At 48.8% G+C, this 22770-nt stretch overlaps 1 long non-coding RNA gene across 2 annotated transcripts in view; it reads left to right on the plus strand.

The window, feature by feature from the left end:
* The first annotated feature begins 2861 nt into the window (after positions 1-2861).
* The window catches only part of LOC135447325 (uncharacterized), a 71751-nt gene continuing 51842 nt past the window's right edge, over positions 2862-22770 (plus strand). The window contains exons 1-2 of one of the 2 annotated variants that reach the window (XR_010440073.1): positions 2862-2979; positions 3104-3163. This is a non-coding gene — a long non-coding RNA (uncharacterized LOC135447325). Of the gene's footprint in view, positions 2980-3038; positions 3164-22770 lie in introns of those variants that run through there. The other variant, XR_010440068.1, reaches the window with a different exon arrangement.

Genomic DNA, 22770 nt, shown 5'->3' on the forward strand with positions numbered 1-22770 from the left:
TTCATCAGAACGTCTCATATTTTTTGGCCTCTCTCCCAACGACCCTCCCCCTCCCCTTTTTTTTTTTAGGACCCCCCCTCCCCAACTTCAGCAGATAAACAAATAAGTGAGGAAGAAGCTCCATCTCCAGCTCTCCTCGTCTTCTGCCTCCCTCTTTTTTTTTCCCCACCTAAGTACTTTTATTTGCAGAGCGATTGTTCTTTGTTTATTTAATACAAGTACTGTGTGAATGGTGAAAAATAAACACGATGAAAAATAACCAAACAGATGATTCCGCCAAGTGAAAAAGCCCGGACTTAATAAAAGTGCGAAGCAGTCACCGTTGAATGAGAAATCCTTTGAAGTGGAACTTATTATAGGAAGAATACTTTTTGGTTTCCCTAACGACGCTGCTGAATTGAAAGGGCTCGCCTTTGTCAACGATTTGTTCTCCTTTGCCGGGATGCCCGCAGAAATTACTTACATGGGCTGCCTTAACATGCAGCCTGCAAATCAGTAACTTCGCAGCTCAGACTCGCAGACGCCGCTCTTCTAAGGACAAAAAGAAGTCAGGAGGAAAACACCCCAACCTTTCATTCAGCCTCTTATTTTGGGGGGTGAGGGGGGGCGGAGGGCGAAGAGGGGGTTTGGGGCGGGGGGAGGCGAGCGGATCCGTGCGGCAGCACCCCCGGCCCCCCGGTCCCCGCCCGGCCGCAGGGACCCCGAGCGGGCCCGTCCCTCCGCTCCGGCCGGCCCCGGAGCGAGCAGGGGGGCGGCGGAGCTCCTGCGGCAGCGCCGTGTCCCTCCTTCCCCACCCCCGCTCCCCCTTTTCTCTCTTCTGCCAAGTGATTTTCCCAGGCAGAGACATATTTAATAAGGGTCGTTTATTACGAAGGCGCTTTGAAGGGTCGCCCCTGAAGCCCTGTGTCCATTAAAAACATGGAGGTGACATTTAAACCTCGTTTTAAAGGAGCTCTGGGGTAGTTCAATGAAAGGCAACTCGTTTGTCTTATGAGCTTGGAAACAACCTCCCTTCTTCTCCTTTTGACCACATGGCATAACTCAAAAACAATAGTTCAAAAGTAAAATGGCATCGTGGTGTTCAGCCTCAGACAGGCACCCATCTAGCAGGAGAGAAAAGGGATAGTCCATAACACAATGTGCTTTTTGTGTCCGACTCTGTCACAAGGATTTCGTTGTTTGCTTTAGAGGCTGCGCCTGTTATACTTTCTTGAAAGTGCTTGTGTTAAACAAGAGTTATAAGTCATCCAAAACAACAAACATTTTGATTTTCTTTGCCTAAAGGGTTTTCCCTGGCCATGGGCACCGTGAAAAAATAATGTACTTGCTGAGAAAGGAGCACCAGTAGTAGCATTACAAGCACAGTGCATTAAATATTGAATGACACGAGGAAAAAAAAAGAACTTGTCGAGGGGCACTCAGCCTTAAAGTCTTTCTTCAACTTTGTCTTCAGTGCCTGTTGGACTATTTAAGATGGTGTTAATTAAGGGCTGCATCTGATTCCACTAGCCCCCAGCTTTGTCTCTTTGCAGCGCTCCCATCAATAGCCCCTCTCAACCGCGGGCTTTCCCCACAAGTTGGTTTAGTGGTGCATGTGTCACTTCTTATTTTGAGGCTGAAGAGAAACCCGGATCGTGCATTAAGGGCAACAGGGAGATAGTAATCAAGCGGTGTTGTGGGGTTGGGGGGGTGTGGGGGGTGGAGCGGTGGGGCAGCGACAGGAGGAGGAGGAGAAGGAGGAGGGTGCGCGGCCAAGGCTGGAGCAGGGCAGCAGGGAGCGGAGCGGGGGCACGGCGCCGGGGTGAAAGCCTGTTTGCACATTGCCAACAGCCTGTTTGGCAAACAGGAGGCTGGCGAGCTTAATTTGTTTCAAATTAATCGTTTTCCACGAGAAAAAGAAAGAAAGGGAAAAAAAAAAAAAAAACAACTCCACGCGTCAAACAGCATTCCCCAAAATCCCTCAAGGGAGCAGGAGGAGCAGCCTCAGGTCCCGCGGCAGCCCCGTGCGGGGCCCACGCGTGGCTGCGTGGGGAGCCGTGGCGTGCGCTGTGCCCCTCTCCGGCCGTGCCCCTCTCCCGGCCGGCGCTGCAGCCGCTGGCGCAGCCCTTGCCCGGCCCCGCCGGTGGGGCCGACCCTCGGTGCGGGGCAGCCCCCGAGCAGGGGGCACACACAGCGCTGGGACACCCGGCGAGGGACACCCGCCTGGCCCTGCATTTACCCTCTCGTATTTAGGGGCTCGCCGCTCTCCCCTCCGCGGGGAGCACCGAGGCACCCCGCGTTTCGGGGAGAAGCCTTTCCCGGGCCCCATCCTGCCCCGCTCGGGGGGGCTCCTCGAACCCCGACGGGGCGCCTCGTCCCTCCCTCCCTCCCCGAGAGCGCGGGAGGCCGAGAGGGGCTTTGCCCGTGGGGGGCATCGTCTCCGCGCTCAGCAAATGCCAACAGCGGGGGTGCAAATTGGGGGGCGGCTCCTCTTTTCTGTACGGCTCCTTTTCAACCTGCCGAGGGCACCGCGCGTTGAAAGCAAGGGGGCGCAGAGGGATCCTCTGCAGGTGTGGGGGGTGTGTGCCCCCGTTCCCCCCGGGGTCAGCGGGGACCCTCTGCCCAAAGTGCGCTCACAGCTGAGGTCGGGTTAGGGGACCCCTTAATTGGATGGGGCGGGGGGGGGAAGGAATGGTTCACTTCAGTTCTGTCCTGCCAGAGTGGTGAGGAGGGGAAAGCCAAGCGTGAGGCCAGGAAACCCAATAGCCAGATTCTGTTCGTCTTCTTCTACTTTTTTTTTTTTTTTTTTTTTTTCAATCTCTATGTTCCCCCTCTCCTCCTCCTCTTCCTTTCACTCGGCAAGCCCGTCTAAAGCGCTCCAAATGGCCTTTCAAACAAGAAAACCCTTCAAGGAAAAATGGGCACACATCCCCTTCCAGGCACCTTGCCAAAATCTCCCAAGCACCCTACCTGGCATCCTAGCTTAAGTTTCTTCAAGAAGTATGTGTGTGTCTGAGTATGCGAGGGGGGTGGGGGGGTTCGGGGCCGAGGGGGGGGTGGAATTACAGCCGTCCTGTAGTGGTAGACACAAGTTCAGAGCTCCACTTCTCCCCTCTCTAATTAGGCTGGGGAGAGCCGCGGAGGCGCCGGGCTGAGGTGCGAGCGAGGCGGCCGGGCCGAGCCAGTGAGTACCGAACGCAGCCCGGCGGGACCGGGACGGGCGCCCGGGGAGCCGCGCCGGGGGCGCCGCGCTCGGGGGGAGCAGCGAGCAGCGCCTCCCGGAGAGACGTGTGGGAAGGGAGGATGAGGATGAGGGTGGGATAGCGGGCCGGGGCAGTGCCGGTGGGACTCGCTTCCCCGAACTTGCGGTGCGGGCCGCTAGGCGAAATTGGGGAGGCCAGTGCCGGTGCTGCAAAAGTCAGCCCGACCCAGCTGTGACTTCACCTATTAGCCCCGATGTCTTTCCGAGGAGATTGGCGGAGTTAAACATCCCACAATGGGCGCTCTGGGGCGTCTCCAGCCTGACCTCTACCCGGTTTTAATAGTTTCATAGGAACTTCATTAAATCAATTACTTAGTGAGCACATCATCATTTATTTGTAATTAGCACTGAAGAGCTTGATTTTTGCAGCAGCCCGCAGCCCGGTTCCCAGCGGGGTTGGCCATGTACTACAAGCACTTTTGTTTGCTGTGTGTGTTGACTCGTGGTATTATTCGGCCGCCACAATAAAAGTGTAATCTTCACGTCTTAATCTAGCGTTCAGGGAGGAAAGGAAAACAAACACGGCGCGGACGAGGCACCGGTTCCCGTGTCCGTGTGCCCCCTGCCCGGCCGGGCGCGGTGCGGCTCCCGGGCCGGGCGGCGGGAGGAGGGCGGAGGGACCGGAGGGTGGGACGGACGCCGGGGACGAAGGGGGGGAAAGGGAGGAAATGGGTCATCCGCAGCCAGGACAAAAGACAGCGGCTCGGTGCCTTGAAGGGCACGGAAAAGGGGTGCGAACCGGCCCTGGGTGTGCGTGCGGGGGAGGACCAGCGGGGCTCAGCGCTGGGGGCGCAGCAAGAATGCTTTCGTGTGGGGGGCTTCGGGGCAGGAAAGGGAGCGGGTAAGGGCAGGGAAAGCCGCATCGGACGTGGGGTGGACGTGACTGTGTTAGGGGCGGGAGGAGAAGAGCAAAAAGTCCCCGACGTAACCATCCAGGCGTCCTCTGCTTCTCCCCGCAGCCAGCGCCTTGCCATCGCGGCTCCCCACGGGGAGGCGGCTCCACGCGTGGGCCGCGCCACGGCTGCCCCCAGGCGACGGCCCCAGCCCCTCTCTCCCGCCGCAGGAGCTGCCGCGGCCGCGACTCTGAGCATCCCGGCTCGGGCCCTGAGAGGGGCCGGGATCCCGGGCCGGCCCGGGCGGAGGAGGCCTTTGCAGCCCCTTCCTTCCTCGGGCTGTGCTGGCTCCCAGACAGAAGCTCTCCAGGCAGGCAGGCAGGCAGGCAGGGGTTTGGGCAGTCGGGGCTGTTTTGGGGCATCTGCCTGCCGCCCTTTCACTTCCCCACTCCCTGTCAGCCCGAGGGAGGGAGGGGAGCTGATGTCCCGTTGGAGGCTGCAGCACACTCGCAAGCCCAGGGGCTCCTGCACCCCACGCGTGCCAGTCGCGGGTCGGCACCGAGGCAGAGACCCGAGGGAAAAGAACAAGGGGCGAGTCGGGCCGTGTGTGCCCTGTACGGGAGCAGTACCGAGCTCGGCTCTGACGACAGCCCCACTCCTGGTACTCGGGCGCTGCCCATGTTTCGGCAGATCACCTGCACAGGGGCTCTCTCGCCCCGTCCTTCCCCACGGAAACCGTAGAGGTGAACGGGACGAGCAGCCCCGCCGGTACTTGCGTGGGCGGCTCCTACCGGCTTGTGAGGGGATGGATAGTGATTTCCATCTCGTCTTAATTTCCATCCTCGACGCGGCGAGAGCCCGGGTCCGGGGCAAGACAAGTGCAGGGGAGGGTGCAGATGTCACCCGCGATGGAGCCGCCCCTCGCCGTGCCGTCGGTCACCTGGTCTATCGTGGTGGGTCTCCATGGCCCCGGGCCGGGCCAAGGGGAGCGAGCCCCCCAGCCCCGGAGCCCCCCAGCCCCGGAGCCCCCCAGCTGCAGGGCCCAGGTGGGGGCTGGCGGTGCTGGCAGGGCACAGGCCCCCGCACGGGCAGGGCTGCCGTGGCGGCACACGGGTGATAAAACACGCCGTGGGGAGGGGCGGGTGGGGGAGAACCCTCTCTCCCCTCCGCCCCGAAAACACCACTCCGCATTAGTGCAAGGGCCAAGTTCGCAAATTCAAGCAAACAGCAGGGAAAAAAATCCCTGAATATCATCTGGGAGATGGAGAGCAGAGAGGCGCTTTATTTGCGTGGAGCAGCCGGGACGCGACGTGATTTTAATTGCTACATATTTTTAATATTAAATCGTTTTAACATGTAACATAACTACTCTCTTCTGTCCGAAAACGACGTCCGAGAAGCCGAGCGGGGCACGTTTGTGGCCGGGGTTGGGATAAATGGGAGTTCCCCGCGATGGCAGCGAGGGAGGCTGCGCGGGCGCGGAGGTTGCGCGGCGGCCGAGCGGTCCCAGCGCGGCGAGCTCTCTTCTTGCCGGGCAGAGACCGAGTCTGGGACAGAGCCGAAACCATAAACGTTGAAAAGAAAAAAAGGGTTTCCCGTGGGGGGAAAACCAGTACCATCCTCTCTCCTTCCTCCTCCCGTATCTACAAATGCCGCAGTTTACTCCACGGGGGGTGCTCACGCGGATTCGCGGGAACCGGCCCGTGTTGGAGGGTGCCATTTTTAGGGCATGGGCCTGGAAATGGAGGGATAACCCCAGACTTTGCAGAGCTAGAGAGCTGCAGGTGGGGAAGGTAGCGCTGCCTGCAGCCGGACGAGTCAGGGCATCAGCCGTGGGTGGGCGAGTTGCTGGTGGGAGGAGGAAGGCAGGACCGCAGGCCATCCGTGCTCCCCGTCCAGCCCCTCAGTGTGCCGGGCAGCCGTGGGTGAGGAGAGTTGCTGGTGGGAGGAGGAAAGCAGGACCGCAGGCCATCCGTGCTCCCCGTCCAGCCCCTCAGTGTGCCGGGCAGCCGCCGCCGGGCTGCTCCCGCCGTGCGCGGCTGCAAGGAGCGGAGGCGGCCTGCGGCAGAGACACCTGCCCTGACCGGGAGCGGGTCCTGCCCTTGCCCCGGAGTTTTATGGAAGTGGGAGCACTTTCCCAGCCCGGACGTGTTCCATAGGCTAAAGCCCGTTCGGGTGGGCGGCGGTGCTGCCGCTGTGCCGTCCCGAGGCCCCACGGCAGGGCATGTCCCGGGTGGAGCCTCGGGAGTCATGGGGAGCGTCCGTGTGGAGCAGCTCAGCCCTCCCCGGCCTCTGGCTCTGGTCCCTTCTGCCCCACGACCTCTCCTGCCTGGCCACGAGTGTTCCTGCTCGTGCCTGCCCGTCCCACTTGTGTCCTGCCTGTGCCACTCTCCCTGCCTTGGCCTGTCCCTGCCTGCCCAACCCGCATTCCCTGGACCAGCATCCCTCAGCCTCTGCCGCTGGTGCTGCTCATCACTGGCAGGAGCTCATGGACATTTGTTGGGGCTGCACCCTCTCGCAGGATACATCCCTTTCATCTGCACTAAGGAGGAGGGAAGCTGTGTCCTGTGGGAAATGGGTGAGGAGAGAAGGGTCAACAGGGCAAATCCAGTCGGCTCTACCTTGTCCCAAACCTGGAAGCAGCTTCCCAAACATCTGCCATCACCAACCTGGACGGCAGATTGTGTTTGGAAGTTGGGGCCATGCTACCAAATATTTTACAGCAGCTGTTTAATGTTGTCCTACCCAGTCATTAAAGACAAATGGGAGTAAATTAAAATGGCAAAGTAAAGTGAAGTAAAAACCCTTCTTTCATTCTACTAAAAGACAACATCTAATTAAGGAATATTTGAATTCCACAAAAATGCAGACTCTCCACAATGACATAAGACTTTGCTTTTCAAACTGTAGCCTAATACAAACCAGCCCAGCTCAGACCAAGCTGAGGCACAGGGGCCGTGATCCCACAGGCCAAGGGCCAGGGCAGGCCAAAGACAGGGGCCTGCTGCTTTGATTCTACCCCAGAATACTTTGATTCTACCTCAGATACCCTCATTGTGGGAGGCCTCCTTTGACTTTTTTGTTCTCATTTCTCACAGGACAGGGAAGCAAGCTTGGCCCAGAGCAGAATTTTAGGTTCCAAGGTTGCTGGTGGTGAGCCAGGGCAGCACCAGGCGCTGGCTTCGGCAGCCGTGCCCCAGTGCCCAAGTGTGCCTAACTGCTGGGGACAGCCCTTGGATTCTTTCCCCCCTGTTCTCTAGCACAGAAAAAACCCTCCCTTGAAACTGTTCATCATGCAATGCCTGGAAACCTTGAATTACCTTATGCCATCACCCAACCCATGGCAGTCTGCCCAGGATTTTATCAACATTTACTTCATCAGTACTTAGATTTCTGTTCTCTAGTTGGCAATGTTCATATGCCAGATGCACTTGCCATTTAGTGCATCCTGCCAGGGTTAGAGAAATGTAACCCAGGAATGAGATTAACCTGGGAGCATACCTGTGGGGTTTGATGCTTGCTGCTGGCACCTGGGATCTTTTCAGGGGTGTGAACCTGCCAGGCAGTCCTTGGAGAGGGAACTTTGAGCTGGGTGCATGCAATTCTGCACCAGGTGGCTCTTAAATAAAAAGCAGAGAAAATGGGAAGAACTTCAACCCCAAATACAAAAATGAACTGTGGGCATCGAGCTCTTCCAGTGGAGTAGAGAAGCAGGGAGGTCAATAGTCCTGGTTGTCCAAGATGGCAATGAGCTGGCAAGATAAGGATTTAGCAACATTTTATAGCCATGTAGATGGAACTACATTCGGTGTTTTGTAAGGTACCATAAAGCATAAGTCCTTCTGTCTCTTGGCTGCTCCAGTTCTGCTTTGTGTTTTACCCAAAAAGAGACAATGTCTGCAGTTGCAGCTAAAACCCCTCTAGACACACATAACACATGCATGTACCTACACCTGCCCCTTCACACAGGCACCAGTCTCTCCCAAATGCCCTCAGATCATGTTCATTAGAAGAATAAATTCCACAGGGATTTTCCCAGAATATAAGGGAAACAAAAACAACCTTGAAAGGAAGATGATGCTGCTGGCATCCACTTGCCTTCTCCCCTGAGCTCTCCAAGAACACTACCAACACCTTGCCACTGCACAGAGCAAGGGGCACAGAGTGACAGCAAGGTCCCCTTTAATGGCAGATGTGGCCTTATTTAATGTTTTGTAGTGTTTTCTTTATTTTTATTACTTTGCCTCTTACGAAGCAGTCCCATCTTTACTAGGGATTACGGCATTGTTCCCTCCCTTTCTCAGCTGCCTATCTGTTGAAGAACTAGGAATTTTACAAAACCTATTTATTGTATCTAAGCAAATTTAAAAAGTCAAGGTGGAGGATTTTATTTTAAAAAAATTATTCTGACTGCCAGAAAACATGGGGCCAAGTTGTCATCAAGTCCATCTTACCTGCTGCCCTACCAGAAGCATCACTTGCAGCTTCTCCTCTCCCCAGAGAACCTGGGGGTCTGGTGAGCCAGCAGGGACAGGGATGGGGAGGAACATGTATCCCATCCTCTGGCTGGGCAGCTGGGCAGCCCAGATATGGGACTGGGAAGGGCAATGCTGAAATGAGTGTGCAGACAGCCCAAGCTGGTCCCCAGGAGAGAGGGCCCTGCACATCTGTCTGCTGCCTCTGTCTGCTGCTTTGAGGAGGGCATCCTTCAGCTCCTGAGGGAAGGACGCCACCTCTACCCTCGCTGGGGCAGTGCCCATGCTCTGACACGGCAGGACACCTTCCAGCTCAGGATTCCCCATGGCAACACTGGGCTTGTGACTCACGAAGGGCAGCAGCACCATTTGCTGTGCTAGCACAGGCCCTGGTGCTCCCCAGTGACAAAAGGGAGCAGTGTGACAATACAAGAGCTGCTGGTGACATGGATGTGTGGGCTTGTCTGTGGCTGCCAGCTCTGGGAAGGAGTGTGGCTCAGTGCTGGCAGAAGGTGCTTGATTGATGCCTGGGTATTGTGGGGCTACAGTGGATGTGTCGTGCCAGCTTCTGCTTACCCAGTCCAGAAACCCAGGGATTATATCAAAATGGCAGCTTACAACCATGCCTAAATAATAAAGGTACTTTCTTACAAGTGTAGTGAACCCAGCCATTGCCTAATGCCAGCACTACATTTGCTTTCCACATTTGCATCTGTGGCTTGTCTGAGCTCCGCATGTTGGGGAATTTAAAAACAATCATTCGTATTTTTATCCTTGTTTCTGAATGAACTAGGCTCCTGCAGAAAAATAGCAGGGGTGAATATATTTCTGTTCAGGGATATAGCATTCTAGTCAAGGAATTTGGAGAGTAAAAGCATAAATGTGCAGAACCGTGAAGAGATAATACGTGGGGAAATGATTTTTAAAATGTAGAGGTAAAACAAGGTTTACACTTTTCCAGAAGAAATTTGGAGACTGTGTGGCAATAAGAATTGGCATGGCAAGTGTGAATCTTGGCTGTGCACCTATAGATGCTATAGAGATCCCTCACCAGCCATTTAGACAAATGATTAAGGCTGCAAGATGTTGGTGTGCACACATTAAGGTGTGACACATGCTCACACACAAACACAGACATACACGTATGGGCACACACATATCTTTACAATCAGCACTGCCTGATTATTCTTTCATTTTCAGAAGGTTCAGAGAGATATTTCTGATTTTCAGAAATGTTGAAGCACTCTGATAATTTATGCTTACCTATGGGGTCTCAGCCATTGGGGTGGTACCTGGTTTGTTTCTTGTTGATGTTGATGTCAATAATTTATTTCAATGACCAGAGGGGACGTGCTATGCATTAATGATTACTTACTTGCTCTATACATATTCAGATTTTGACTCCTGAGACTGTGCACATTTAGTTTGCCAAGAGATGCTGCTGCCTCTCCAGCAGGTATTATTAACTGAGGCAGCATTAAAGCAGCAAGAGGGACACTGGGAAAATATTACTGATAGCTGAGAAGGGCCAGGAACAGATCATAAACTAAACTTCACTAAAGCTGAAATACACTCAGGACATTATCTTTCAATTAAAGATTTAAAACTCAAGTCTTTGAGTGCAGAGATCATAATGGGATCAATTACATTTTCAGAGCCAAAATTATGTTGCCAGGTTATAAACTCACATTTCTGTCATGGTCCAGTTGCTGCTAGCTAACCATCTCTTCAGCCACCAGCACTGCATTTTTAAAGGACAGTTTGGGAGATACATGGCTTGGGAGGAGCCAGGGGTGCCAGGGAATCAGTGTAGTTCAGGGCTGACTCTTTCCTTTTGTAGCACGGGAGGGAGCGCTGGGCCCAGGGCGCCATCAGCTCAGGGGAGGGAGGGAAGCACAGACAGAATTGCTAACTACATCTCCCTCCACGACAAACTTGTTTCCCTTGTAAGAGGTGAGATACTTCTTCAAAGCACAAAGGAGAGGGGATAACTGGCAGGTGGGGCTCTGTTTGAGCATGCAGAGATTTTCTCCCCCTTCCCTGAGGTCTATTTTTTGTGGTTGTGGCTGCCTTTGAAAGGCAGTAATGAGGTAGGAAATCTTCACACTCTTTTTGGCATTGAAGGGTTTCAGAGCAGGATTGATGCTGGATAGCTGGGAAGTCCAAAGCAGGAGAAGTATTTTGGAGTAGTGTAGTTTTTTTTAGTGGCACACATGCAAATAATTTGATATTTGTGACTACATGGACAGCTAGCAGAGCAGGATCGTTTACAAGTTTTCCTAAATGGTGGTTCTTGTTGCTGATCATCATTATGCAGACTTGGTTATTCTTGCTTCTGAAAGCCTATCTTCTTTAGGATCTCTCTGGGATGATGTAAAGTTTTAATTGACAATATGGATTTCTAACTCAGCTAATACTAACATTGCCCTTAAGACAAATCAACACAGCACTGGCACGAAGAAAGAATTCCCTCAGTGGAAGCTGGAAGGTGTTTCTTTTCTCTCTTGTGTGCGAGAAATAAAAATCTTCCCCCAGATCTGCTCCAGGAGACGTGGTCTGTGCACAGGGCTGGGAGCTGGGACACGCAGCCACTAATCCCAGCTCTGAGAGACCTCCTTGGTGGCAAATCTCCCCAGCCTCCCTTTCAACACCTGTAAAATGGAAATACCGAGCAGGGCACCCTCCCTTCCGTGGGGCTGGGTGCCGTGTGCGTGCCTGTGTGCAGCCCCGCTCCACACACTGGCATTTTGCTGCCATTTGGTTGGCAGAAATACCCCACAACAGCACAGTGCTCCAGACGATCACGGGCAGCCATGTAGCAGTCATCCTTTGTTTTCTTTAAACGATTTCAACAAAAATAATGTCTCTTTTTTTCTGGAGCTGCAGGCAAACCATTTGGCCTCCTGGCACACAGCTTTCCTGGGCCTCTGAGCCCACTGCCGTTTATTGGAGAGGCTCATGTTGCATTTTCTGCCCCTTTCTTTCAAAATGTTCCTTTGGGGAGGGGAAGGCATGCTCTTATTCTCTTTCATTTCATTTTTTGAGCCCCAGAGCTGGCAGAAGACAGCTACCTTAGAAAAGCGTGGCTGGTGCGGAGCAGTGGCTGTGCTGGGGATGCTTCCTGGCTGCACGGGCTGTGTGCCTGTGATTAAGATCACTGTCAGAAAGAAAGCAGCACTTTTAGAGGGTTTTTCATAAAGCACCCAGCAGAACCCAGCATGGAGCAGCAAGAGATCTGGTAAATGCCAAAATGGCATTCAGAGCTCATTTTTTTATCCTTGGAGGGTTTTTTAAAAAACTCTTCTATATTGACAAACTGTCAAGGAGAGATATTTCTGATTTTCAGGCTGGAACAAAACACAATGACTCTCACTATGTCCTTAATAAAGGCAGGCAGGTGAAAAAAGAAAGGAGGAAAGAAATGCTTGCTTGGCTCTTGCCCCCACATATTTGTCAGTGTGCCTGTGACCTGAGCAAGCTGCTGCCTCTGAGCAAGCTCAGCCGCCACTGTGGTGGCCACAGTGCCACAGGGAAACTGGCCAAGGCCACCAGCCACGAGCCCTGGACACGCAGTACAACCCTCACCACTCTAAACTCCATCTCTGCTGCAAAAATCCCAGGAACACCGAGCAAAGCCTCACCAATTGCAACAAAACCCACTCCCCCCATTGCACCAATAAAGTAATTTCCCCCCTTTTCTTCCCTGAGAAAGCCGTGTGTGAAGTTGTGGCAGAGAGGACCCAGGGCACACCAGGGACTGGAATTTAAGAGAGCTGAATCCTACATCCACCTCCTGCCCTGTTACTCCATCCTGGAGATAATTGTGCTGTGTCTGTCCCTTTTTCAGCTGTCCTGTCTTTTAGGTCAGGCTTGTTCTTGTTATTTGTACCACACACAGAACCAAGGGGGCTCCCAATTCACTGTGGTAGTGGTGGTAGTAGTAAAAATTGTAATTATAATTATATTAAGAGACTGAGCTGTAGCCAAAACAAAATCCCTTTTCACACATTCCTATTGAGATGTGATCCATAAAACCGCATTTTTATGTCAACACATTGGCAATGCTATAACCTGGAGGCTGGAATAGGCAAAGGCATAGCTATATACATATTTATTTTATATCAGCCCATTTTTATACCAGTGTGTGTGTGATTACATTGCACATAAGAATTTATTCTCCTGTGTTCACTGAGATATGCATACATAGCAGTGTTCCATTTACACAGGTAATGTTAGATGACTAGTTTGTTATTCTGGGTGGTGCACAGGTGTTCTAACCATTTTTGATCAGATGCAAGCTGGTCTAACTCTTTTAGGGCACCAGAAAGGATCACCAGGCTTATAACCTCACAGAGGCAAGGAATTGGCCCTTGCTACTTGTAGCTTCAAAAAAACCCCAACAACCCAAAACCCAAACTAATTGCAGGAGGTGCCACCACTTCCCTCCTTTGATGTGGCAGCTCCCATAGCAGCAGATTGTCTCTCTGGCTCATCCAGCCCTGGAGTCAGGTGGTTGTCTAGAAGTGACTTCTCCCCCTCTGGTATTTTGGCTCTTGGTCTCTAGGTTGGAGGCCGCAATTTTCAGCACCTGCTAATATTTTTTTTTAACAGATGATAGAAAGGAAAATTTCCAAATGCAGCAGATACAATCTGCTGTTGCCTGGGTCAAGCATGGACCACAGGGTTCATTTGCCCTGGAGATGGGGGTCTAATGATGTCCATGGTTCTGGCAATTGTGTTGTGTTCCTCTAGGGTGGTGGTCGGCATAGCGCCTTTCCGTGAAATCTGTGAATTCTTTGCTGCAGAGGAGAAGCACGCTGTGTTCATGAGCTCTCCTCTTCCTGCTGTAGCACTGACTGGCCCCTCCAGTACCAGGAGAATCCACACTGCCAAAACCTGTAATTTGCATTATTTCAAACACACTTTCATTTAAAATCCAAAGGAAACATTGAACTAATTCAATATATGCAGGTTCAAATTGCAGCACTACCACAGTAGGAATTCAGATGCTCTGTTCCTTGCAGAGATCATGGCTAAAACAAGTCTTGACATAAAACCCTGCTTTAATATTTCTGGCAGCTCTCTGTCCCACGACTTCCACCACCCTTTGCTAAGCAAGTCCCTTGCCCCCTTCCCTCTGTTTTTCTTGTGACAGTGTGTGTATTTTAATCCAATGTAACTATTTGTTCTCATAGCCTTCCCTGGCCAGCAGGAAGTAATGGGACCTCTGAATGGCTCTTGAGATGCAAGGGAAATAAATAAAAGACAAGGAAATTGAAAGAATAACAAAGAACAGACCATCCAGAGCAGGTTTCCATTAGGTTCAGGAGGCAAATGACAACAGGCATGGGAGGCTGTAGATGAGACAAAATGTCTCAAAAGGTTTTTGCCACTCTCTGATGACACTGACTAGAAATAAATATGCTTTTTGTCTTTCTTCTGAGTCTTAAGTTGATTCAAGGTGTAAATAACGAGAAATGTAGAAGGTTGGATGTTTGCAGAGTGCATGTTATAGCTGGGACTTCTTCCACTGCCTTTTCCAATATATGTGTATATAACTACATGTACACATTCATAACGCCAGCAACATCTCTGTGCTGGTAACAGGGATGGGAGAGCTGCATTGCCTTCCTCCAAAAAGTACCTGTTCATCCTTGTCCCAGCCCACAGGTGATGTGTACACATGCTTTTCCCCACCTAACAGAATTTCAGAAGTCACTGTTCAGATCTCTTTCACAAACTCATTTCTTTCAAACATGCCCATCATAGAGACAGAGTTTGAAGATGAAATGAGACAGTCCAGGTGAATGTTATTCTCCCCCTTCCCTGCTTTTTAATTTTTTTTTTTTTTAGTGCTTGCAACACTCTTTTTCAGGTTTGAAAATTAAAGTTATTTTCCTGCCAATGTTTTCTGCTTCCATGTGGCAAACATTTTTCTTTACAGTGGAGTAGAGGCCAACATGGCTGCCTCAAGCATGCATTGGTTTTGTGTATCCTGTCAACCCTTTCCTAGACAAAATGAACAGTCCTGGGATCTGTTCTGCCTCCCCCTAGCTCTCTGGTGTGACAATCCTCAGTTTTAGCACATGCATAAAGCCGAGGCAAAGTACTGGCTACTTGTAAATACAATTTTGAGGACATTGCTTATTTTATCGTAACTGTGAACGTTTTTCCAACTTTCCCCTGTACCTTTCCAAGCTTGGCTATACCAAAAAATGTGACCTAACACCCAAAGCACAGACTGCCACAGGACTGGGTCTGACTGACTACTCATCTGAGTTTTTCAGGTCCCAGATAAATAGATGGTTTTTCCTAATTGCTCGTTATTTGAACTTTTTGTGGCGACTCTGGCCCTTACAAAGCGCAGATCAGTGTTGGTGCGGGGTCTGAGGCAGTGCAATGAACTGGGGTATCTCGCCGTCCTTTACAGATGGAGGAGGTGAGTGGGCTGTGGAAATGCACTGGAAGTGTCTGTGCTTTTCATCCTTTGCATTGGGAGCCCAGGACACACCCTTGGACACAGGATTCCTGGCTTGCTGGCCACTATTCATCCTGAACTACAGTGGTTGTGCTTAAGTAACAAAAGCATGAAGCATAAGGGAAAAGAGCTTCAAGACAAGGCAGGAGTTTTTTGTCAGAGCATCTTAAGTATTTCTGTCTATTGTTCTTGCTACATTTGTATTCTTTCCTGCAAGTACATTTATAAAATCAACAACTATAGTAGTTGACTATAAAATCAACAACTATGTGTTTGTTAATAAATAGGGCTATGCACCACTTTTGGATAAAATCCATGGTTGTGCATGAGTATTACCTTGAAACGTGTGTGTTCCTCTGCCATGGAGAGGTCCCAGTCCATGGGAACTTGTGTAATGAACTGAAGATTAATTCATGTTTCCTGTCACATGTCTAGTTGTGTCTATTAAGGGGCTTAATTATGGAGTCAGTAGCTCTAGGTCCTAAGGAAGTATGTTAGGCTGGTTCTCTCTCCTTTTAACTTTGTTTTCATATTTTGCATTCTGGACAACAACAACTACAATATTGTCCATGTACTGATCCTTTTTCACTCAGTATGAATATTTCAGCCTCTGCTGAAGAGTTTCTAGCTGTTTGCTAAGTAAGAGCAGATGTAAAATGAAAGAAGATAGCAGCTCATAGCACAGACTAAGTGCCAGGTTTCAAAACCTGTATTTTGGGGAATGTTTTAAGTTTTGCTTTAGTTTTTATGATATCATTGTTTACTGTGTTGTCAGCAGATTTACTTCTGCTCTCCCTCTGCCCTTATGATACATGTACTGATGAGTGTTTATCTCTTGTCAGAGTGTGCCTCCCATATTGTGAATAAATTCTAGCTTGAAGTTGCCACATTTTGCTCCCATTGAGGAATCACTGTTTTATTCATTATGGTGTTGCTATGGTTCTGCCACGATGGACTTTGAGTGTGATTCTGTTGCTCTCAGCAAGTACATGAAAAAATATGGTGCCTTGTCCTCTGATCTGCCACCTATAAATCAAAGAAAATGATTTGACATATAACTAGTCAGATAATTGCCAAAGACATATGCCAGTTGGGACAAGCCCAAAATAATTTTGGGAAGTAGCTGACAAACCCATGGGCAAGCAGGGCAGAATGTGCCCCTGCAATTCCATTCAAACAAATCCCGAAATGCGTCCAGAATGAGTGTTGCTTCACATCTACCCTCTTCTTTTGGGGCTACTATTTATTTCTGTCACTGGATTAGACATCATAACAGAGAAGTGGTCCTGAGCATTGCAGAGATTTGTTCCATGGCCAGCTGGAATCTTGGATCTGTGGCACTGAAGGTTTCCATGTTCCAGCAGAGCAGGTACAGAGGGGAGTTTGGAGAGAGCAGCATGAAGACGAAGGCTGGTACTGGTGGCAATTATCTGAGAGCTTTTGTTTTCACAACAGATTTCAGGGAAAGGATGAGGCAAAATAGGGAGTGAAAGAAAGGGCAAAGGCCAGGCTGCCAGGAGGTCTCTCCAGGATCTCTAGCAAAGAGTGCAGGCCATGCACCTTGGCAGCTAGCTGGAGTCAAGGAGCTCAGAGAAGTCCGCCAAGAGGCAAGGCACAGAAATGAATGCAAGCCATCCACTGACCTTGAGCTCTGATTGAAGCCAGGTCATTTCTGCAGTCCTTACCCAAACCAGACTCTCCTTGGACCAGCAAGGCTTTGGTTTCTGTATGGACTGCAGATTCTGGGCTCTGACACTCCCTGTGGTGGCAGATTTCTGCAAAAAACTGATGGTGCAAGGCCATTGCTCGGGGCTTCACCAGGAGAGAGCGAGCACAGGGGGAAGGGATGTTTCCAAATGAGAAATATATTTTTTTTAATGAGTGATATGTTGGCTTCAGGCAAATGGCAGAAGGTTTTACTGAAAAGGCTTCTTTATGGGATTGTGGTTTAGCTTGGGGTAGCTTAGAGAAGTCTGTAAACCCCAGGAGCTCAAGGAGTTTGACAGGTTTGACAGGCCTTCCTGCTACTTATGAACAGGAGGCTGGAGCAAGTGTTCTTGAAATCACCTCCCTGTTTTCCATCAAAGCATGCTGGCAAGCCAGAGGAAGAGAAAAACTGTTTTCCTCACCCATTTTATTTTCTTATATAAAGACAATCTTAGAAATACTTTTTTCCAGATCTTTAACACTTTGCTTTTTTTGGCTCCTCTCAATACAAAATTCCTGTCCACATTTCTAGGCTTTGGATTAGACCCTTCAACAGAGCCTTAAGCACCTTAAAATCATTACAGCAAGAATCATTAGTGACACACCAGAAACTGGTATACATCACCTCTAAAGAACGTGCCAGCTCTAAAGAGCCACTCTCTCACCTGGACCCCATTACCACTGTTCAGCTTTTTTGTGTTCATCTAACTCTACCACACTCCACACTCTGCCTTGTCCCAAAGTGAGAAAATAATGGAAATTATGAAAATTATAAAAAATGATGAATGAAAGCCATTGAAATAACAAAAATGAAAATTACTGTAGAGCTGTATGTGTGTCATGTGCAATGATAGTAAGGTCCTGGTGATGACAGGGAGAAGAGCCCTCTTTACCCTCCCTGGGTCAGCCTAGGCCTTCACACCACCCCTGATCTCAGTAAAGGGAGTGAGTGCTTCCAATTAACATCACATACTTGCCAGGTTTGCAAAGCAAAGGGCTTGGGTTTCTGCTGTAACAGCAGTGGCTGCTGCTGCAATAGTTAAGCCGTCACTGGTCAGAGAGCTGTTGCAGTGTTTGAGCTGGGGGTCACTGCCCTGGAAAGGGGAAGCCTGGAAAGAATCAGTAATTCATGAAAAATGTACACATAAGAAGGAATTTCCTATTTCTTTGAATGATAGTAATTTAATTTAAGAAGAAATCCAGCGACAACTTCCTAGGAAATAAATGCCTTTTTGTAAATCTCTGCGGTGAAAATGTAGTTAGCTGAAAATCAGCAGAATCTTCTTACCATAGTTTCTAAACATGCCACAGTTCCTAACCCAGCCCTAAGCTTGGGAAACTGAAATGAGCTCTGATAACATGAACAGAATGCTTAGGGCAGAACAAACCCAAGAGATTAAGTTAAATTTGCCAGCTGAAGAAAGCTTCTAAGCTTTATCAAACATACAAGCTGGAGAAAACTCTGAAGGTGGCATGTGAGCCTGCTAATATCTTCCACGAAATCTTCCAGCCACAAGGAGCTCTCAGACCTGGGAAAGTTTCCTACCTCCTGAGGAGAAGGAGCAGCTTAGCTCCAGAGGCCAGCCTGTAATTCCATAGCCTTATCCCTGGCAGCACCTGACCAGCCCACCTTATCCAGCTGGCCCAGCTGGGAGGCTCATGGGCAAGCCACTTTATCCAGCACCAGCTCAAAAAGCAGAAATTATAATCCCACAGGCAAAGCTCCAGAGAAGCCTATCTGGACTGAAAAAAGAAAAGCTGGCCCTTCAGTGTAAGCCCTCTAGCTCCATACTACTCTCCTCTTTATTTTTTAAAAAATATTTTTAAAAATTATTCTTATTGAGGTCTTTTAATGCAAATTGTGTATTTCACCTCTTAATTCTTGTACAAGGCCAGTTCCTGCTTTTCTGTGCTCACTGTGGTGGACTGTGTCCTACCATTCTCAAATATTTTCATGGAACAAATATCCCCCTTCTGGATGGAGTCATGAAACCTTGGGGTTTCTTTCACATCACCCAGACACTTACCTGGTTTCTTCAATTATGGCAAAGATGACTGCAAGCCCCAAACTGCTTTGCTAGAGCTGTGCAAGCACAGTAAGAGGTGACCTGTATGCCAGAATGCATCATCTAAATAGACAAGACAAAGGAAACACAAATGTTCCAGCTGTGCAAAGAGGAACTGATGTATACTGAAATTTCAGAGAAATTTCCACATAGGGAATGTATGCTAGAAGGAAAAATTCAGTTAGGTCCAACTTAGTGCTTTATGACCTTGTGGTTCTCTCTCTGAGCAGCTTTTCCCTGGGATTAAATGTTACCTCCCAGGTTTGCTCTTCACAGGTTGAGATCCACCTGGGGGGCTGGAGGAGTTATCACCACAGATCACAGATTTCTCCTGGTGGATATGGACCTGAAGATGCTCTGAGCTGCAGCTAGCTGCATTATCACCCTCATCACATCCTACAAATGAAAACCAGAGCATCCTTCACATATTTCCATCATTGAACAGTTGGTTACAACCACATGAAACCCTTCAGGAGCTGGGGGAATTTCCCTATGGCTCCCAGTCTACAATTTGGGGTGCACCTCCCCCTGTAGTCCCTCACAAAGCATCCCTGCACTGGTGACTGCCCTTTCCTTGAGCAAGGGATGTCCAACATAGCTTTTCAATTTGAGCTCAGCTCCCACTCCACAACTCATTTTTATTTTACTGGGATACCGGTGAAGCTGTAGCTCAGTAACTGATGTTAAGAGAAACTTTTAACACCTCAACAGCAAATGGAGGAGAATGTTTCCCATTAGTGGCTGAGGAAGTAGTGCTCCTGTAACTTCAGCCTTGAAAGCTAATGAAGCTCAGATTGTGGCCGTGGCCTTTGATGTAGAGATGCCTGAGGTCAGTGCAGCTTTCAGAGGTGCCAGTGCTATGCTGTGTCACTGCACTCGTCTGGGCGGGGGCCCAATAACCCTAATCCTGTAATCATGTTTCTGTAAGCAACAGTATTTATGGTGCAGATAGTGGGGGATAGCTGCAGTGGTAATTAAATCAGGGATAGCTGCAGAGGAAAAGCTAATCCAACCCTGTAATATTTCCAGTAGAGGAAGTTACCACCAACTACGTCAGTAAATAAGTAGCAAAATGCTGGAATCGGTGTAGGGAGAGGGTGTGGGGATTAAAATGCCATGTTTGGCCATCTAATCCATCTCCCTGCCAGGACCCTCATTCTGCCAGGGGAGGGATGTTAGCACGCTGGCAAAAACCAGGCAATTCAGAGCTGTGCCTTGACACTGCATCTTCAGCTCCCACTAATGCGTGGGGAGGGGGGTTAAAGCACCCACTGATGGGTTTGGCACAGCTAGCTCGGGATTTAATTCCTTCTCCTCATCTGTTTTGCAACCTCAGGCCACATACTATGTATTTCATGTCTTCTAATGTAGCCTGCTCTCTCCCAAGTGCATGTGAATTGTTGGAAAAACACAATGATGTATTCCACTCTAGTGGGGGGAAAAGCATATATTTGAGTAAATGTGGTTTATCCAAGAGATGAGGAGAGCCTCCAACAAGCTGTTCTGCTATACTGATGAGTAAATGTATAGACATTTCTGTTATTTTAGTTTGCACAACTCCATTATATGTAAATCTCTTCCTATGTAGTTTTTGTTAAATCAGAGGTCTTTTATACTCTCACTGTTTTAAAGATGAGAAAAAAATGGGAGTACTTGGTATACCCCTTTTTGATGTGGATTGTCTCTAACTTTGGTGAGGATTTTGTGTGCAAAATTGGTCATGAAGAATCCACTCTGTATATCAAGGAATAAAGAAAACTGATGGTTTAAAGAAAATCTCATGTCAGACTGCAGACTTCAGTTGCATTACTCACAAATGCACACATGCACATACACAAATAGACTAATACACGGTATGGATGTATATATGTCTAGAGATACACATTCACAAACATATTTCCTTTAGCTCAGTGCCTGAAAGTTCATTTGTGGGCATCCTGATTCTTGATATATTATTTGTAAACAGAGGGCCAGGGGACTGGGGTATTTCCTTGACTTCAATGGATGATGAGGCTTCAAGCTGTGCACTCAGATTGGGACCTCCAAGTATCCTGCTGCTGCCTAACAGCTTGCTGAAAAATGACATAATTTGTGACATCAGCAATATGCTGCTTCAATGGGGGTTTGTAAAGCGGTTCCCACCCTTGTGTGTGAGGACAAAAACATCTATAGCTCCTAAATCTGAGGTGCCCCCCCCTGTATTCCTCACACACCTTGCTTCCTTTGTACTTTTTTGGCATGTGTGGCTGTAAAGTCCCAGTATGGGGAGAGTGATAAGCAGCCGTTCAGCAACATCTGTGCGAGAGCTCTGGCCCCACCGGCGCCAGGGAAGATGTCACTTTGCAGAAGAACAGTGGCTGCCAGTGGGAGGTGCAGCAATGCAGATTTTAATGTGGGGATTTAATTTCAAATACAATTCACAGTTTGTGTGCAGTTGAAAAATGTTTATTACCACCCAGATGTTCAGGACATTTTTCGGATGAAATAAATTTCAATTTGGATGATTGCTGCTTTTAAAGCTTTTTCACAGCTCTGTAAACAATATGCTTTAAATAATCCTAATGGCAACAGTGAAGAACACATCAACTTTAAAATCACCCAAAATAAGGCCAAAAAAAAACCTGGCAACTTTGGATAACAGGACATTAGTCTGAAATTGATTCAAATATGGGGGTTGTAATGACTTTTGCAAATGTTCCATTCTAAAACACAATAAGAAAAGAATTATTTACCTCTGGGGTAAATTTGTTTTAAAATAAGACGCAAACTAAAAAACCTCACATTTTAAAGAATGTAGATATCTTCAGAATCTGACCAGCAGTAGCAATGTGCTTTAACTTGAAAGATTTGGTGTTCTTGAGTCACTGCTGTGTCACTGATACATGAAATGCAGTCAGTAGCTGACAGAAAACCCACCCTGGAAGTCACAACTGCCTGGTCACACCTTCAGCATCTACTCAGATTTCTGGATGGGGGGAGGTTTGACACACTCATGGGAGAGGGGCCTTCACACATGGCTCCTTATAAATGAAGTGGGAAGGCATCTCAGGAGACAGATATCTCTGCAAGTGAATGTGTAGAGAATGAGGCAGGGTACCTGCCCTTTAGAAAACCATAATCTGGGCTTTCCAGCCCACCACCACTTTGCCATGAGACAAAGGCGCTCTGAGTTAGGAAGAACAGAGAATAAATCAGGGAGGGCCCATGCAATAATACAGGGACTTCTTTATCTCTCTAAATAGTAGTGTTGTAGGTCAAGATACAAGAAAGCAAAGAAGGAAGGAAGGAAAAGAGAGAAAGAGAGAGAGAGAAAGAGAGAAAGAGAGAGAGAGAGAGAGAAAGAAAGAGAGAAAGAAAGAAAAAGAAAGAAAGAAAGAAAGAAAGAAAGAAAGAAAGAAAGAAAGAAAGAAAGAAAGAAAGAAAGAAAGAAAGAAAGAAAGAAAGAAAGAAAGAAAGAAAGAAAGAAAGAAAGAAAGAAAGAAAGAAAGAGAAAGAGAAAGAAAAATTTTTCAAGGGGAGAAGCTGTTCATTCTAGGCATCAAACTAAGATGCAAGAACATCTTAAAAAATAGAGGGGTAAGAAAGTAAATTTCCTATTCCTCCCTTGTTCATTTTTTAAGAGTCCTCTTTATCCTTTTGTTTTGTTCAATCCCTGTACATTTTATAGCATCAAAGATTTGCTACAGTATAAAAAATTCCTGGAAAAGACCTTGGGTAGACACCTAGTCTACCCCCTCATGAAGGCCCTGTGGCAAATGCTTGCCTTTCCTGCCTTTTCTAGAGGAACTTCATTCCTTTTCTTTAGCAACTCATCTCATTGTGCAACTGGCCTTCAGTTAGATTCCTTCTTGTTTTACAACAGTGAAGATGCTCATGGATGCTGAGAAGCAGGGATGACTCCACTGCAGGGCATGAGGGAACAGGCATCTGTCCTCTCCACCCCCATTCCTCAGCCACTCTCTAGCAGTAA

The sequence above is a fragment of the Zonotrichia leucophrys genome, chromosome 1, assembly GCF_028769735.1.
Source record: "Zonotrichia leucophrys gambelii isolate GWCS_2022_RI chromosome 1, RI_Zleu_2.0, whole genome shotgun sequence".
Taxonomy (NCBI): Eukaryota; Metazoa; Chordata; class Aves; order Passeriformes; family Passerellidae; genus Zonotrichia; species Zonotrichia leucophrys.